The sequence below is a fragment of the Perognathus longimembris genome, chromosome 3 (genome assembly GCF_023159225.1).
Source record: "Perognathus longimembris pacificus isolate PPM17 chromosome 3, ASM2315922v1, whole genome shotgun sequence".
Classification (NCBI taxonomy): domain Eukaryota; kingdom Metazoa; phylum Chordata; class Mammalia; order Rodentia; family Heteromyidae; genus Perognathus; species Perognathus longimembris.
Genome location: NC_063163.1, coordinates 107,398,570 through 107,415,882, shown reverse-complemented (window position 1 = coordinate 107,415,882; position 17,313 = coordinate 107,398,570). Strand labels below are relative to the sequence as shown.

At 42.4% G+C, this 17,313-nt stretch overlaps 1 protein-coding gene across 3 annotated transcripts in view; it reads right to left on the bottom strand.

Annotated features, from left to right (window-relative positions):
- The window catches only part of Cdon (cell adhesion associated, oncogene regulated), an 80,671-nt gene extending 64,438 nt beyond the window's left edge, over positions 1-16,233 (bottom strand). Inside the window, exon 1 of one of the 3 annotated variants that reach the window (XM_048343689.1) lies at positions 16,181-16,233. The gene's annotated coding sequence lies outside the window, so the exon portion shown is untranslated. Of the gene's footprint in view, positions 1-112; positions 853-15,946; positions 16,135-16,180 lie in introns of those variants that run through there. The other 2 variants (XM_048343688.1, XM_048343690.1) reach the window with 2 other exon arrangements.
- Positions 16,234-17,313: the final 1,080 nt, after the last annotated feature.

The following is a 17,313-nucleotide window of genomic DNA, read 5'->3' as shown; positions in this document are numbered from 1 at the left end:
CATATTATCATATCTCCCCAAATCACAAAAAGCTAAAAGAATCTTGTAAGTGATATCCAACTCTACACCCACAAGACCACCACCATAAGAAAACTTCATAAATCCAAGATACCATGCTTTATCTTCTATTATACAGGCCCCAGATGGAGTATCTTAAAAACATATGCCTTGGTAGAGTCATACTCCAATGTTTTCTCCTGAGTAAATGCTCATTTCCACTACAAAAATCACTGTGCTCCTCTGTAGACTTGGATTTCTGTCATAAAAAAAAAAAATCAAGAATTAGCCCAATCTCAGGGGAAGAAGAGAAGAATGGGAATTTTCAACATGTACATACCTCAAAAATATTTCTTAAACATTTTAAGATAAACATCTCCTTTATGAAGAATTATTATTGTTACCACTGAAGACAGGACGGAATAAAGAGGCAATGAAAGTCATGTTCCAAATTCCACAACTCCCTTGGCTTCAGTGTTGTGGGTCCCCTTCTACTATTAAATCTCATCTGCAAGAGACACTTGAGGACAACTAATACTCACCCTGACTAGCTAGGAGCAAAATGGGAGAACGTCTCCCACCACGTCTTTGTATCCCATGACCCCATCATTCTCTGTTTCTTCTTTCTGAAACAACCTCAGGGTGGTCACCGTACTGGTGGGCACCGTACTGGTGGCCTTTAATGCCCCCCACCCCCCTTAAGGGCTTATCTGCTCTGATCACATGCAAGCCCAAAGGTAGGAATTCTTACACAACAGACATAACAATTACACTCAGTATTTAAACACACAGCTAAAATATTCTAGGAAGTACTGGAATTTGCCTTTGCTTGACAACACTTATACTTCTGGGTAGAAAAGTATTACCGTAATCTCCTTATCTATGGGTTTTGCTTTTTGCAGGTACAATTATCTATAGTGAACCACAGTCTAAAAATAGAAAGTAGGAATTACAAAAAATTTCCAACTTCTAAACTGCGCATCCATCTGAGTAGTGGGATGAAGTTTTGCACTGTCCTGCTCCCTCCCTACCCCACCATACCCAGAACACAGGTGTTCTCTTGGCTCAGCACAGCCATTCTGTGGACACTAGTCACCCATTGCTCTCAAAGTACACAGTGCTAATGTTCAAGGCACCCTTATTTTCTTTAATAATGACTCCCCAAAACACAAGAATACTGATGCTAACTATTCAAATGTGCTAGAGAGAAACTATAAAGTTAGCTTCCTTGGAGTAAAAAGGTAAGAGTTCTCACCTCCTCAACCTCCTAAGAGTGAGCATTAAAAATATGTAAGTGCCCAGTTTGTTATTATTGTTTTTAATTTCTCAGTGTACCTAGTTTGAAATTAAATTTTATTCAGGTATATAAGTATAGGAAGAGCATGCTATAAAGAGAGTTCAGGTCTAGCCACAGTTTCAGGATCCACGGGTGTGGGTAGGGGGCAGTCTTAGGATATACTCCTGCAGGTAATAAGGTGCCAGTGTGTTAAAAATGAGCAAAAGACACTCCCTCAAAATTATCACTTACTCTTAAAGAACACATCAACAAAGCTAGATATGAAATATCTCTTAGGAAGTAAGCTTTATTTTTCTAGTATTGAGTTGCAGTATGTTTGTATCAACTTTTTGGCAGAGGACAAAAAGAAGAGAGAAAAATAAAATTAAAAATTTGGAAAAGGAAAGTCAAGATAGCATTCAGTTGTCTGGGGATCCAGGGATTTGTCCAAAATCCCATCATTGGGAAATACACTGCTCACTTGGCCCATGGCTTTTCCTGGAGCCATAGCCAATTTTACTTTACTCTCACATGCATATTTCCCCACATTTTGTTCCCTACTCAGTTTATTCCAACAGTCTTTATTAAACTGTACCCCAATAACATCATATTCCATCAATAAGCATCCCCCTAAACATGACAAAACCAACAAACAGCTACAGCATGGCTCACATCCAATAAGCACCTCGCAGATAGCGAGACTCACAGCGAGACTGTGATCTCACAGTCCTGGAAAGCAGCATTCCCATTAAACAGAGAAGAAACTAAGGTGCAGAGAGATTGCATTTCTAGAATCTGGCAGAATCTGGCTGTGGCCTCCAACAAAGTGCTCAGGCTCCAAGGCCTGCCAGAGTGAGGCTGAACAGCTGCTATGCATTGCCTGAAAACTCCCACGATAAACCTTCCATGTCTATAAAATGAATTCATTTTTCAATGCCAGTATTTCATCACTGTAGAAATTCTCAATGCTAACATTATGTAAAACCTAGGAGATTGTGTTTAAGTACTATCTTCATTTCTACTATGCAATACACAAATGGTAACAAGAAATTATCTTTAGTTCGATGCCAACACTATACGAAGACTAGGGAGTTCAAGTGTTGCCAAGAATGTCTGGCACATTGCAGTCAACATGTTGACACAATCTGTTGGTAGTGAGAATGTGATAAGGAACAGATAATCTAGCAAAGAGGTCAGCCGTAATACTTGATGGCCCAGATATGCCTACACAATGGCCCCAGTCATTTTCTTTTCAGAAAGCAAAGGGTTGAAAATGCCTTGTTAATAAAGCTGAGACTTCCAAATAATTCATTATCAATAGAATAAGGGAAATAATTTCTTATACGTTAATAATTGCAAATAGTAGAGAAGACATAACCCCAAAGAAATCTATGTTAAAGATGTTCAAGGGGCTGGGGATATGGCCTAGTGGCAAGAGTGCTTACCTCGTATACATGAGGCCCTGGGTTCAATTCCCCAGCACCGCATATACAGAAAACAGCCAGAAGTGGCGCTGTGGCTCAAGTGGCAGAGTGCTAGCCTTGAGCAAAAAGAATCCAGGGACAGTGCTCAGGCCCTGAGTCCAAGCCCCAGGACTGGCCAAAAAAAAAAAAAAGATGTTCAAGTTAAAAGCTGAGGATGTACTTCGGAGACTGAAGTCTAAGAACCACAGTTCAAAACCAGGCTGGGCAGAAGTCTGTGAGACTCTTATCTCCAATTAAGCATATACAAACAAAAGCTGAAAGTAGAGCTGTGACTCAAGTGGTAGAACACTAGCCTTGAGCACAAAACCTTCAGGAAAGAGGCCAGGCCCAGAGTTCAATCCCTAGGACTGTCAAAAACAAACAAAAATAGCCAAGTGCAGGTGGCTCACATCCATAATACTCAGGAGCCTGAGATCTGAGGTTCAAAGCCAGCCTGGGCAGGAAAGTCCAATTAACCACCAGAAAACCAGAAGTGGAGCCATGGCTCAAAGTGGTAGAGTGCTAGCCTTGAGTATAAGAGCTCAGGGACAGTGCCTAGGCCCTGAGTTCAAGCCTCCTGGCCAATATAAACAAACAAATTTAAATCTGAGGATGTGCTCAGTGGTGGACCACTTGTCTAGAATACATGAGACACTAGTTTCAATCCCAAGTGCACACACACACACACACACACAAAAGTCAGGTTAACCTGCAGATGCAAAAATATTATTACTTTCAAGCTGTTAAAGTGCATACAAATGAAGGCATAATACTACAGATGAAACCATAATAGACTTAGTTTATACTTGTCAACTAGAGATCTGAACAAGTGTTCATTCTTGTCCAGTTTTTCTCTTCTCAAATTAAAAAAAATGTACAGACAAGCCTCATCAATCACTAAGAGGGTCTGTTTCTGATATTATATGAGCTCTGTCAACTTTAATCAAATTGCTTGCCAGATCGTAGATAAGTAATGACTTGCTTAGGTTAAGCCGGGCCAGAGTTTTCCTTCTGTAGTATATACATCTGCGGAGTGAAAATAAACAGCCTCACACCTCTCCCTGGGAGCTGCACTCCGCTCTGATTACATCTCAGTTCCTCCAACAGAGCAGGAGAAGCAAACTCTAGCCCTAGGAATATCCCTTTTCCTCTTTTCCTTCTTAATTTGGACACCAAACTCATTTTTTAAGCTCTTCCATTAAACAGTTAATTATTTGAATTGACACTGAAATAACACAAATTAGCCATGGTTAAATGCTTTAGTATTAACATGTCTTAGCCAGCATTACACAGAGATAGAAAACAAAACAAAAATCGCTAACAGCTGACAAAGGCAATACAGAATGATTTACTTACAACAGCAAAGCTTGAATTCATATTCTAACATCCCCAAGAAAGGAAAAAAAATCTTGTTTCAATAGCATCGGTCATGTGTTGAATACATAGCTAACAACTGGTTAAATTAGAGGGAAAAAAAAAGAACAATTTAGACTTTTAGTCACTCAAAAGTCTCCTTTGCTAATTTCCTTTCTTCAGTATGATTGGAAAGCACTTCCCAACTTCATATTCAGCAGGAATATGCTGTTAGAGAATTTCTAAGCATGCAAGGCTTCTACATACTAGGGAGAAAGGCTACAGAGTGAGGGTCCTAGCAGCTAAGGAAACAAAGTATGCAGTCAATTTTAACTGGTATTGTAGATGTGAGAGGAGGGTCGAATCAGTCAATTTTAACTAAGGCAAAATTCATCCCCATATTTTCTGTTAAGACAATAGAATCTAGAATGCAGAAGGTGTGGCTGAGAATTATTATTTTTTAAATGTTACAGTTTATTTTCGAACTAGGCAGATACAAATGTGCAGTTATAACCTAAAATAAGCCTACAAAGAAAGAATGAGCTGGGTCTCGGTGGCTCACTCTGACCGTAACTACTAAGGATGATGAGATCTGAGGATCACCATTTGAAGGCAGCCTGGGGAGGAAAGTCTATGAGACTCTCCAATAAACTACCAAAATGCTGGAAGCGGAGCTGTGTTCAAGTGGTGAAGCACTAGCCCTGAGCAAAAAAACAGCTCAGGGACAGCACCCAGGCTCCGCATTTAAGTCCCATAATGGCACAAAAATAAAATTAAAATACAAAAGTCTGAACTTTCAAATAATGCTCTTTCCAACATTCAACAAAGCCATCTTAAAGGACATCTTAACTCTGAACAAGCTTAAAACTCACAGATGATACCAATATTCATTAATTGTCTATTCTCCCCCAAATGTTACTACCTCATACATTTCTTATAAGTAGAAAAGGGGCTGGGGGGAGGACGGATGGCAGCAAGCTTTGAAATCCTCTACCACGTACAAAAGGCTCTGCAAATGTTATTGGAGAAATGATCACCATCAGAAACAGAGAGAAGGGCAAATCATTCTGTATTTGGGAATAAAAAGGAACCACAAAACAAGAGCCTGCAATCATTCAGCGGGGGGCTTTAGGACAAGGTGTCTCTGACTCCTCCTAGGCCTGTCTGTGCATGCTTGGCTCAGGCTAGGTCAGGACTTTTCTTTCTCAATTCCCCCAGAAGCACCATTCTTATAAGTCTGCAGGGCACCCAAGCAGACAAGAGCCCTGCTCTGCAAAAGCAATACTTCACTCCTTTGTCACCATATTATTTATTGTTAAATTCCCCCAGTACACATGCAGCATACATTCACTCTAGGTGAATCACACACAAAAGACGCTAGTATTTCTTGGTGAATTAGAAAGAACCTTTACGAGCAAATGGAGACTTTGTTTGCACACTAAATGTCAAAAGATTTTTTTTTCCCAGAAAACTCACATTAGTACACATGAAGGGGAAAAAATCTGTAGGAACAAAATATGCAACCTCAGTTTCTCACTCTTGGTTGTAGGACTGTAGATCCAATTCGACCCTCCCCTCACATTTATAATACCAGTTAAATATCTAGAATCAGTAATATGTATAGCCAGCTAAGAAATCTGTTCATATGCTATAGTTTTCTGCTTTACGGGGCTAATCATTTCTTTGTCTTTTCCCTAATATCCACTTAGCTGGGATGGAAAAACACAAACCAAGAACTTAGACAATGACAGTGCTGCTTTAAAACAATTTTATTATCATTTTCAAGGAAGGGGGTGGGACACGCTAGTCTGGAGTTTCCAACATTCACATTTAGAAACCCACTTTGGGAATTAGCTACAGGATTCCTATTAACATTAGTAATATGCTCATAGCTAAATCCCTTGGCTAAAATTTATCTGATGCCGCAAAATGCTGATATCAAATCTCTGCACAAGCTGTATTGTATGAAAACCCCCACTGCGGCTGCTGTCATAGTAACAGATGTGAAATTATTCTAAGACCTAACCACTAGGACAATAGTTCTTTTAAAATGCATCCTCAAACACAAAAGAAATAACAAATCATGACAATTGTGTTTGCCAGCCTAATAGGAGACCACAGTCAACAACCAATCTTACAATGACTCAAAAATTGGCTTTAGCTAGCTAGGGAATTTAAAAATAATAGTAATAATAACTTTTAACTCAAATGTATAAAGAAAATTATACAAAAGACATATACAGGTCCACAGCAAATCACGGCTATTACAATTTCTACAACCAAAATCCAACTAAAATATAAAATAATTTAAGATATGGCAACTAGAGCTTGGATTGAGGATGTGAGGGAAGTCTGATCTGTTTGTATTGTAACCTCAAAAAAGACTTGTACTTTCTATGAAAAAGCCTAACTTTTAATCAGCAGGAATTAAATTACACTGATCAGACCTATTCTAACTAGTTTACAATATGATTTAAATAAGTTAAGCAGCGGTATATATTTAGAATTGAGACTTAAGAATACTTTAAATCCATCAGAAACAATTCAGTTGAACCTTGCCATCCATCATTCCTAATATGGAAGAAAACCTGCCACTTCATTTTGAAAGAATATTAAGTATTTAATGAAAAATCAATAAAATGACCTCCTTACAAATAATGATCAGGGCTGGGACTGTGGCTTAGTGGTAGAGTGCTTGCCTAGCACACATGAAGCCCTGGGTTCAATTCCTCAGTACCACATAAACAGAAAAAGGCAGAAGTGGGGATGTGGCTCAAGTGGTAGAGTGCTAGCCTTGAGCAAAAGAAGCTCAGGGTCAGCGCCCAGGATGTTCATAATATATTAACAACTACAAAAATATCTCCTTGGGATGTACTAGTCCTGAGGTCTATTGAAGTACTGGTCTGATGCTAGGACATCAGATTGCAATCCTGGTATGAGCTGGCATCCCATCAGGGCAACATCCCAAAATCATACTCAAGACCTCCTTCTGCACACAGTCACTTGGGATGTTGCAAGTTCTGTAATGGCATGCCAAGTAATGAAGTTTTATCTTGTTTTCTAACTGAAGACTCCTCACGCCAGGTCTCATGTCCTCAAAGTCACCATTGTGAGAAGAAGAGTTGGAATGATTAAAGTAGAGGTGAGCCAGAAGCCAAACGTCTGTCCAAGCTAAAACCATTTTCACCCCTCATTCCTTCTGCCTGCTATTCACTCTGTTGTTATTTTGTAATACATATGCCTTGAGGCCAAAAACCAGGAAAAGAATCCAAAATAAATGGGCAGAGAAAATGTTTTAGCCCCAGCTCGTGATGCTATTTTTCTCTTTATTGGAATAAAAAGAGCTGCCAAGTTCTGATGTCACCATAGTAATTTTATGGCCTGATAGAAATAGTATTTTATCCATAAACATTCTTTCTTCTTGCCAAGTTTACCTCCAGCCAGGCAATGTGCAGAAATGCTTACTAAATAGATAAAAGTTATAGTAACATAGAGAATCCTACTTTCCTCCCTTTTGCTACTACAAGAAGCCAAACACTTCCCTGGGAAGAAACAGAAGCCAGCATGTATACCATAGTACCCATAAACCCAGGAGGACCCCTGTAATACCAAGTACTGAGAACCCAAACAGGTAAAACATGACATCCTCATTCTAGGTACTACATGACATTGCACAGAACAAAAGTATACATTTAAAATACATAAACCTGTGACGATATTCAAAACACACATTAAGTATTCCAAAAATGATGGGACAGTCGATGTTCAAGGATCTTCATTTAAACTTCTTTGTTGTTTCCTTTGAATTTTCTTTAATTGGAGTTGTCTAAAACTTTAGTTATCATTATTTGCAGCTCTGGTGTTTTTCTGTGAACAAGGCATAAAAAGTCACAGATTTGATTGGACTTATTTTTTTTTCTTTTGGTGGTGGTAGTACTAGGATTTGATCTCAGAGCCTTGAGCTTTCTAGGCAAGTGTTCTTCCATTGGAGCCATGCCCCAGACCACCTGCTTTGTAAATGAAAATGATGTGTTGAAATCATTCTTGGGTCTAAAGAAAATGGCTTAATGCTACTCCACCTGATCCACCTACTTCATCAACATTGTACTGTGGGCCACTTTTTGTCTCTGTGACAAAATGCCTCAAAACGAAAGACACAGGATTTCAGAGGCTTCTCTTCATGGGCGGGGCAGCTCCGCTGCTGTGGGCCTGTGCTAAGGCAGGAGCAGAGGAAGCAGGTGACCCGAGGCTGCTCACCTCATGGCAACTGGTATGCAAAGAAGAAACAGGAAGGGGCCAAGGACGGCAAATGCCCTGCGAAGGCGTGTCCCAAGAGCGCTGTTTTCTTCCAGTAGATCCTGCTTCCCAACTCCCCACATAGTTATGAACTCCATGATTTCACTTAGCACCCTCACCATCCAATCGCCTCTCCACAGCGCCACCAACTGGAGACCATGCTTTCAACACAAGTCTTTGGGAGGACTCTTCCTACCCAAATCATAGCAATCATTTGGAAACGTATTAGAAAGAGAGAATCTGGGACTTGACCCCAGACCTATGAGTGAGAATCTGCACTTTAACATCCCCTGCTCAAATGTACATCAATGTCATCTAGGACATCAGAGGGCTAGGTAACTGATAAGCAAAGTATGGAGCAGGGCTGAAAGGGACTATGGTAGAGGAAAACCACACCATCCTCAAAGGGTTTGGTGAACATGTACACAATTATGGCATCACATAAGTACCATGAGTCATGTTCCCAGCTTGAAACAACCAAGGTTGGTACATTCAAGGAATTCAAAATACCTGGGAAGGCAGAAGTATAGCCACTAAAGACTGCAGCTTTAAAAGTCAGCATCTCCAGAACTTTGAAGGGCTTTTAAAAACAACAGACATATGATCACGTTGATGTTTGAGGATGATCATTACTTTGGTGAAATTGGAGAATGGATGGTTTGGAGGAGGTAACAAAATCAAGGACAGGGTAAGAGTGAATAGCAGTTTCAGCAGGGGATCACAAAGGTATATATTCTGAATCTCCTTTGTCCCTCTCCCAGTGATTTAGAAGGAAGGAAGGCAAGAAAAAAAAAGGGTTTATTTGTGACATTTAACTGTTAATGATAAACTAAAGATTACAATTCAAGTGAAAACAGCCAGCAAGTAGAGGCACTTTTAACTTTCAACTGGGGCTGGTCTGTTGATCCACAGGCTCTTTAGAACCTGGACATATTTTCTCCCACCAGAATGGTAGAGTAGCCTAGCCACCATAAAAGTCTATGTCACGTAACCTTAGCACTTTTAGGAAGTACTAAGGCTCTTAAAGGTCATTTGGTCAACTCTTTCACCCATAGAAGAAAGTCTTTCTATACTCTCTCTCTGAAAGTGCCACCAGGAGCGGTCTAGATGGGGAGCTCATACCCTCCAAAATGGCATGTCCTCTCATGAGGCCACTCTATTCATTGGATAGCTATCCTTTCCTTTGGAATATAATCTGTGTCTATGAATGCCCCTTTTGGAACAAAAGATGAGTCCTGTATCACTATTCAACTCTTTCTATCCCCAATGACCTCTTGACCACTGGTGATCTGATTGAAGAAAGGGGAGAAGATGTCCTTCAAGTCCAGGGGAACTCTTCCTTGCCCATGGCGGTCTGTGAAATATGACCTTGTTTCAAGGAGCTGTGAATAGTATGATTTAATAAATTTATAAATGCTGAAAAAATACCATGACTCCCAAGGGCAGGGGTGAGGGGTGAGGGAAGGCTAGAACACCCAGAAAACCTTTATTTTTTTTGGGGGGGGGGGCAGTCCTGGGCCTTGGACTCAGGGCCTGAGCACTGTCCCTAGCTTCTTCCCGCTCAAGGCTAGCACTCTGCCACTTGAGCCACAGCGCCGCTTCTGGCCGTTTTCTGTATATGTGGTGCTGGGGAATCGAACCTAGGGCCTCGTGTATCCGAGGCAGGCACTCTTGCCACTAGGCTATATCCCCAGCCCCCAGAAAACCTTTAATCAACATTAAAAAACAAACAAACAAACAACTATGACCTATTGATCACAACCACAATCCCCTTCAAAATTTGAATAAGGGGGAAAAAGACTCATGTAAGCCTAATTTAGCGTATAAGAGAATCCCAACAATACACACAGAAGTTCTAAATGTACAAGACATACCCTGACAGGAATTATTAGTAAGGCTAATGAGCATGATTCTAATCTTCAGAATCTTCCTGGAGTACAATGTCCTTACCATCCCAGCTCTGTATGTTCTTCCGCATTTTTGGTAGGCTTTAAAAAAAATGATGCTGTTTTGTTTTAAACTCAGTATCACATGCCAACGGGGATGGCAGTTATTAATACCCAATTCTAAATTATTGCTATTCCCATTGTCCTATATTGAGGTTTACTTCTCTCCCTCCTAAAAACAAACAAAAATGAACACAGCTATCAGTGGATATGATTTATGGAATTGTGACTGAAGGTCATTATCATACCATCAACTCAATTTTACATGTAAAAATGAAGTCATGGTTATTTTTCTAAGATAGCCATCAGGATCTGATTTTCTAATAACTTAAGTGGCTTTTCTTCTTTCTCTGCCAATGATGGAATATCCAATGTGCCAATAAAATTGAACTAGCATGAATTTCAAAACACACACATGACTTTATAGCAATTTAAAAAGCATGACTTAGCACTGTGCACAGGAACATAAATGAATCACGCAGAGTCAATGAGTTGGGCAGGAAAGCAGAGATGAGCATGCACTGCATGAGTCTAGCCCATCAAACTCAAGAATGAGAATAACTGATCTTTGGGAAGAGTGGTCGGAGTGGTCACTGCTTACAACAGGAAGAGAGGACAGAGAAGGGCACCACCGAGCCTTCCTAGCTGAAGAAAATGACAGATTTTCATCTTCTTGACCAGATAATGGTCATGATGTGAGCATAACTAACAATTCTTTTGGCGGTTGCCTCTGCCTGTTAGCTATATATTCATGCCCAGTGTTACAGTTAACCTCAATTGGAAAAAAAAAAAAAGTGCCAACACAATTTCTAAGTGCCTTCCAGGTTTCACGTGTAAGAAAATTTTAACATATTAAGTCTGCAACAGTTACACGGGCCACACTGTTACAAATGTCTGAGAACTCCTCATTATTCAGTACTTCAAAGTAATCGTGGCTGGATCAAAGTCATACACAAGCAGATCCAGGAGGAGTTAATAAAAACAACAGCAGCTAACATTCATAAAGGTTTTACTAACTGCCAAATGCTTTCCTTTCATTATCTCATCTAATCCCCACCACAGCGGTGAGAGATATATTGGTTTTATCCCCATTTTACAGATTACTTTTTTTGACAACTCACCAAGGCTAGGTCAAGATCATTGCCAAGCTCATTAAAAATAAAAAATAAAAAGAAACAAGAAGACAGCTAAAAAGCCAGCCCTATGTCAACTTCTTAATTCTGTCTATATTAGAATAATATAAAAATAAAGTCAACCACACAGTTCCAGGTAATGAAACATGGGCAGAATGTGTAATCTAAGTTCAGTGACATGAGCAATGCATATATTTTTTTCTCTATTAAAAGGTCTATCACTAGCTCCTAAGAAGTGAAGTTCTTACCCTTCAACTGATGTATAGTAGAACAAAATAATCTATAGGGTTAACTTTCTGATCATCTCTGGCCATGAAAAGATACCATGCAGCAAAGCAACTCAACTCTGAACCAAGACAGGCACTGACTTTATTTAGGGTTGACTCCAATTCATCTGTGAGAATTTTGGGGGGATCATTCTTACACAAGAAATGCCCAGGGTGATGGTGGCAACGGAATTAAACCATCCTAAGAGGGCATCTTTATTTTCTAAAAACACTGTATTGTAAAGAGAACTGGGTACAGGAGAACTGGGTACTGTATGCATGATATAGTCAGCACCAAAATGTATTAACCATCAAATATACCAATGCATTCTGCATCCATTCAAAACTATTGACATTGGGATGCACATTCCGAGAAGATAAAAATCAAAATTAACTATACCACCCGCAATTCCAAACCCATCCTCTTTAAGATGTAATCACACCAGAAACAGATGGAGCTATTACGAGGAAAAATGTATGTTTACAAAAGTTATTTGGGGAAAGGGAAGAGGGACTGGGAAAGGATTCCAGAGACTTCACAGAAAGGTTTTGGGAGATATATTTTCCTTAGAACTGCTGGTGAATTGTCAAAACAGCACCTCAAAAATTACTAGAAGCCCAACAGAATTCTTTAAAAGCCAATGGAAAGGTGAGACACACCCTTAAGTGAACTCAAATTCTGTAACAATACAGCAAAAAAACATGGTAAAATAGCATAATAAAGTATCAAAAGCATAAACTAAAATATGCCTATTGGAACAAGCATTTCATCGCTGCAAAAATATTTTGCATCCCATAAAAGACTGACTTTACTCTCCGTTTTTAAGTTATTGCACAATGCACATCAGCCCTTACAGGCAAGACCAAACTGTAACACAACTTTACATATTTATCAAAAGATCATTCAAAAGAGAACTTACCAATTCTGCAACGTGTGTGCGCTTGTGCTTCAGAAGGGAAGCAGAGAAGTGCCTTTCTGTACTTACACTGCCACAAAGCACTTCACCACAGTCCTGCTTGTAATGAAGTCCCACTCGTGGTCTGCCTTTGGGTTGGGCTTTTCTCTTACAAGATAAGCTGTTAAGTCATGCCATGATTTTAGATCTGCTACCATATGGAGCCTTCTAATGCAGTTTCTCTCCACCCCTCCATCTCTCCTCCCTTCCCCGCCCCCCTCCAAATCAGACTGGCTCCACTCCCTCTCCACACACACACATACACACATACAAAAAAGGCACTGCAGGGCAGAAATTCCTCAGGTGCTCGCTAATGGAATTCCCAGGGTCTTGGAGCCGCTTCGGGGATCAAGAGATCTCATAGCCCCTGCTGGGGTAAGGAGCTGCGAGTCTGTTCCATTTAATCAAATACAGAATGAATTTTCAGCTCTATTCACTAGCTTGTCTCCAGGGCTCTCAAAAGGCACCAGGCAGCTAGAATCACACACATGTGGCTCTTTTAGGCAAGTATAATTAGTTTGATTTTAAAAAGCCACATTAATAATATCACCTCAGGACCATTATTCAGGAGACAGATGACAATGATACTGTATGTTTTAAGTCTGACAATGGGGGGAAAGTGCACAAACAATGGGGGAAAACTTGAAGGATTAATAAAAAAAAAACCACACAGTTTTTCATTTCATTGTAATCCAATATCTTAAAAGTGACCTTAAGTATATTCCCTATACCATCCTCTAATTTTAACAGGAAACAATCAGATACAGACATCATGTTTATTCTCCTGAGAATCAGTGAGCTAGTGCATGCCAAATACACAGCAAAAAAAAAATTATCACAGAGTGTTTATATGATTGAAAATGTAAATAACAATGTAACATTTTCTGATTCAATCCAAACTAATGAAAATCCACGAAAATAACACCAAATAAATACTGCTCACAGCAAGTCCTAAAACCAATTTAGCCTCCAGACTCCAAATTCCATTTCTAATCTAGTTTGTATAAAACAATATGACCGTCTGGTAGACTACCTGGTAGGCAATCTACCTACCACTCCCTTCCTAATCCATTGTCTTATCTCCCCTTCCATAGAGTACAAGTGCTGATCACATGGTGTTAGCTAATGCAATTACACATTAAGGCAATACATTTGCCAATGCATTATGTTTATGTGTCCTAAGCCTTCCAATTTCACAAAGGTAGTGTTTACTTCCAGACATCATTTTTCTGGCACTTAGAATCAATCACCAAGTTTTAGTCCGCACCCAAAGAAATATTTCTTAATATCTCAACTGAATTTTCACAAAACCATAAATGAGATCATCTAGGAAGCCTTGAAAGCATTCACAAAGGTGGAGAAATAAGAGGAAAGCACAAGAACTACTTATTTTAAATTTTACCTGATCTCCTCAGAGCAATGCCTGTCACAGAAGTCATTATCCCTACACACTGCCTGAGTCTATAAATGCCTTCATGATGGGGGAGGGTCCTATCTGAAAGTGAAGTTAATTCCTCTTATTAAAAAAAAAATCAAACCACCTGCAAAACAAGCAAGGCAACCTACACAAGCTGGATCAGTCTGCTCCAAGTCCTAAGGGCTCTTTGTACTTCCCGCTTGAGAGCTAGAGCTGTTTAAGTACTTTGTATAGAAGAGAAGGTTGACTAGAACCCCAGCAATCAATCAAGGTATCCCAAGTGAGTTACTACACAAACAACAGCAAGGCACCTCCGGTAACTGATTTCCCTGGTTGACTAAACTATTCAAACAAAGTCAGATTTCTCAAAAGACTATATCCGAGTTTTTGCAATGAAAGTTAAACAATATACATTTGTGTGTTATAGAAATACAAATGTTTCTGCTCTATTCAATGCCAAACACACACCCTGGGCACTTCTTTACAAAATGAAACAGGTTTTCTCCATCTTTCCCATATAACTTCAAGTATGTGCCAGTTTCTTGCAACATGTGCATAACAGAGACTACAGTATTTGCTGCCTCTCTTGGGTTGCTAAGAATCCTCAGGCACTAATTTTATATTTCCAGAAATTTTCTGAGGATTCTTCTTTCATTTTACTCTAAACGTTAAACTAACTATTCCTACCCTGCTTTTTTTTTTCAGCCAAAAATAGACTGGCAGGGAAAAAAACTACGTCATACAATGTGTAAAATTATATTGAGTAAACCTATTTCATTCTTGAGCCTTGCCCACCTTCTCCTGGCACTGTCCATTAGCTATGCCAAAAGTCACTTGGGAACCCAGAATTGGGATATCAGTGAGACACCGACTCCGAATTAACTAACTTGGCTTCATTCAACTTTCCTGGCACTGGCCTGTGAATAAATCTCACGTTACCTCCTGTTTTCCAAGGTGTCTGAGTCAGGACACAAAGGCTGGGCTTTCCGTTAATGAAGTTTCCTAAAGTCTAGACCCCAAACTAGGGAACAGCCTGCCTTTCAAAGCACCTGCCAGCCTCTGTCGTCCCCACCAGGAAAAAGCAGGCATTCGAAGAGCTCTTCCACCTGACTTGGTGGGGCTGGAGAAGGGGAAAGGGAGTCTATCTATCCTCCTCGGTGATTTATGAGTGAACTTCTCAGATGTGGGGAGAAAGAGCCACAAAGGTCTGGAAGCCGCAGACTGAGCTAAACAGCGATGTATCCTTTAATGTATTTAGCAAATGATAATGCAATCCACAGAAAGCTTTACAGAGGAGAAGGGGAGAAAAATACACTCCCTGGGGCTGGGAAGTCACTTGGGGTTGTGAAGGCAGAGAAAGATACATTGTGCAGGGAATTTCTCTTGCTTCTCCCCTGCACATAAATCACTGTCTCTCGCGGGCACGCCGCGGGGAGGAGGAGGGGGCCGGGGGACCCCCATCCCCGCTCCCTTGGGAAAGCGCGAGGGCGCCCCTCGCGCCCCACGACGTCGCGCATCCCACCTGCCCAGGCGATCATCCCCAAAGACCAGACTGGAGAGAGTGGCTGTCACCTCTCCCCGCCTCCGCCCTCGAGGGGGCTGCGAGCGCCAGAGGGCGCGGAACGTCGGGGGGTCCCCTGCTAGGTACCCAGAAAACTACCTTGGCCCCACCCCGGACCCCCTTGCCATCTGGGGGTACACTCATCCACTTCCCGCTCCGGAGCCGCGTGTACCGCCCCCCTCCCCGGCACCCCATACCCTACCCCGGGCCACCCCTCTCTCCGACCCCGCTGAGGGGACCCCCTTTCCCAGCCTCTCCCTCCCCCCGCCCCGGGCCCCGCACCTCTCTGCGGGGCTGGCTAAGCCCCCACACCTCCAGCACGGCCGCCGGCTCCGCGAGCCAACCCCCTGGTCATCCCCCCTCGCGCGCTGGCGGCGGCTACGACGGCTGCGATCCGAGCGGGCCCCTCCATGCACCGGGCAGGGCAGCGGGAGGGCGCGGCGCCTCTCACGCCGGGTGGGGGGGGCGCTGGGGCGGGCGCGCGGGCTCGGGGTCCCCACCCCCCCAGTCTCATACCGAGCCGCGCGAGCCGGGCACCCGGGCTCCGGGAGGGGAGCTGGGGGGTGGGTAGGTGGGCGGAGTCCCGAGGCGCGCCCCCGCCAGGCGCTCCTCCCCCGCCCCCCCCTCCAGCCCAGCGCGTGGACGCGCGAGCCGGCTGGCTGGTGGAAGGCAACCCCGAGCGAGCGGGGAGGCGGGGATCCCGGCCGTAGCTAAGGCGGGAGGAGGAGGCCGCAGCTCCCCGCTGGCCCGCGCCCCGCCGTAGGGTGCGCGCGCAGCCTGCCAGATCAGCGGCGGGGTCTGGACCATACCAAGAGACTAACGGGGGAGAAACGGTGTGCCAGGGACCTTCCCCCTGTTACTCGTCTGCTCTCTCCACTACGACGCCACCCCAGAGCAGCGTCAAAAGTAAGTATAAATCATAAAGAATAGGGAAAGATGATCTACACGCTCCAGTCACTGAGATGCCCGTAATGTCCTCCACTCACTCCCCCCTCAGCCTTCACTTTCCAGGAGAGGCGGCATTTCTGGCCCGAACACAACCGGTCTGCACGTTCCCGATGGTCCCGCCCAGGCCCCGCCCCCTGCGCTCTACCGCCCCCCCCCCCCACACACACACCCCGCCCTTCCCAGGACTCGTACCTTCCCAGTGACTCCTGAAGTCCGAATTCCCCGCGGCGTTGGCGTCCCTTGCCTGGTCCCCACTTTCAGACTCTGGTTTCTCGAGCACTTTCCTTGGCTTCCTTAACCCACCTGCCACGCCTTCAGATGCGCGTTGGCAGGTGACGCAGGGTCTGGAAGTGGCCTGGTGGTTCCTTGTACCTGCCCCCAGTTACTTGATCTCACTGAACCTTCCTTGTTCAAGCAGAAAAGGGGAGACATAATTTCAATTTAAAAGGTTGTTGCGAAACCTAAGTAATGATACTTTTTAAAAAACACCTGCCACTCAGTTGGCATCTGAGGACTGTAACACAATTATAATAATAACTCTCATTATTAGCAATTAGTTTTCTTTTAAAAAAAATCATCATTATTAGTTTAACTACAAAAGGAGCACTAAATAGTACTTAGTGGTCATAAATATTCAGTACGTTTCCAGAGAAATACATCTTCTTCCTTACCTTTACCTACATCCATGATTTTCATGAACA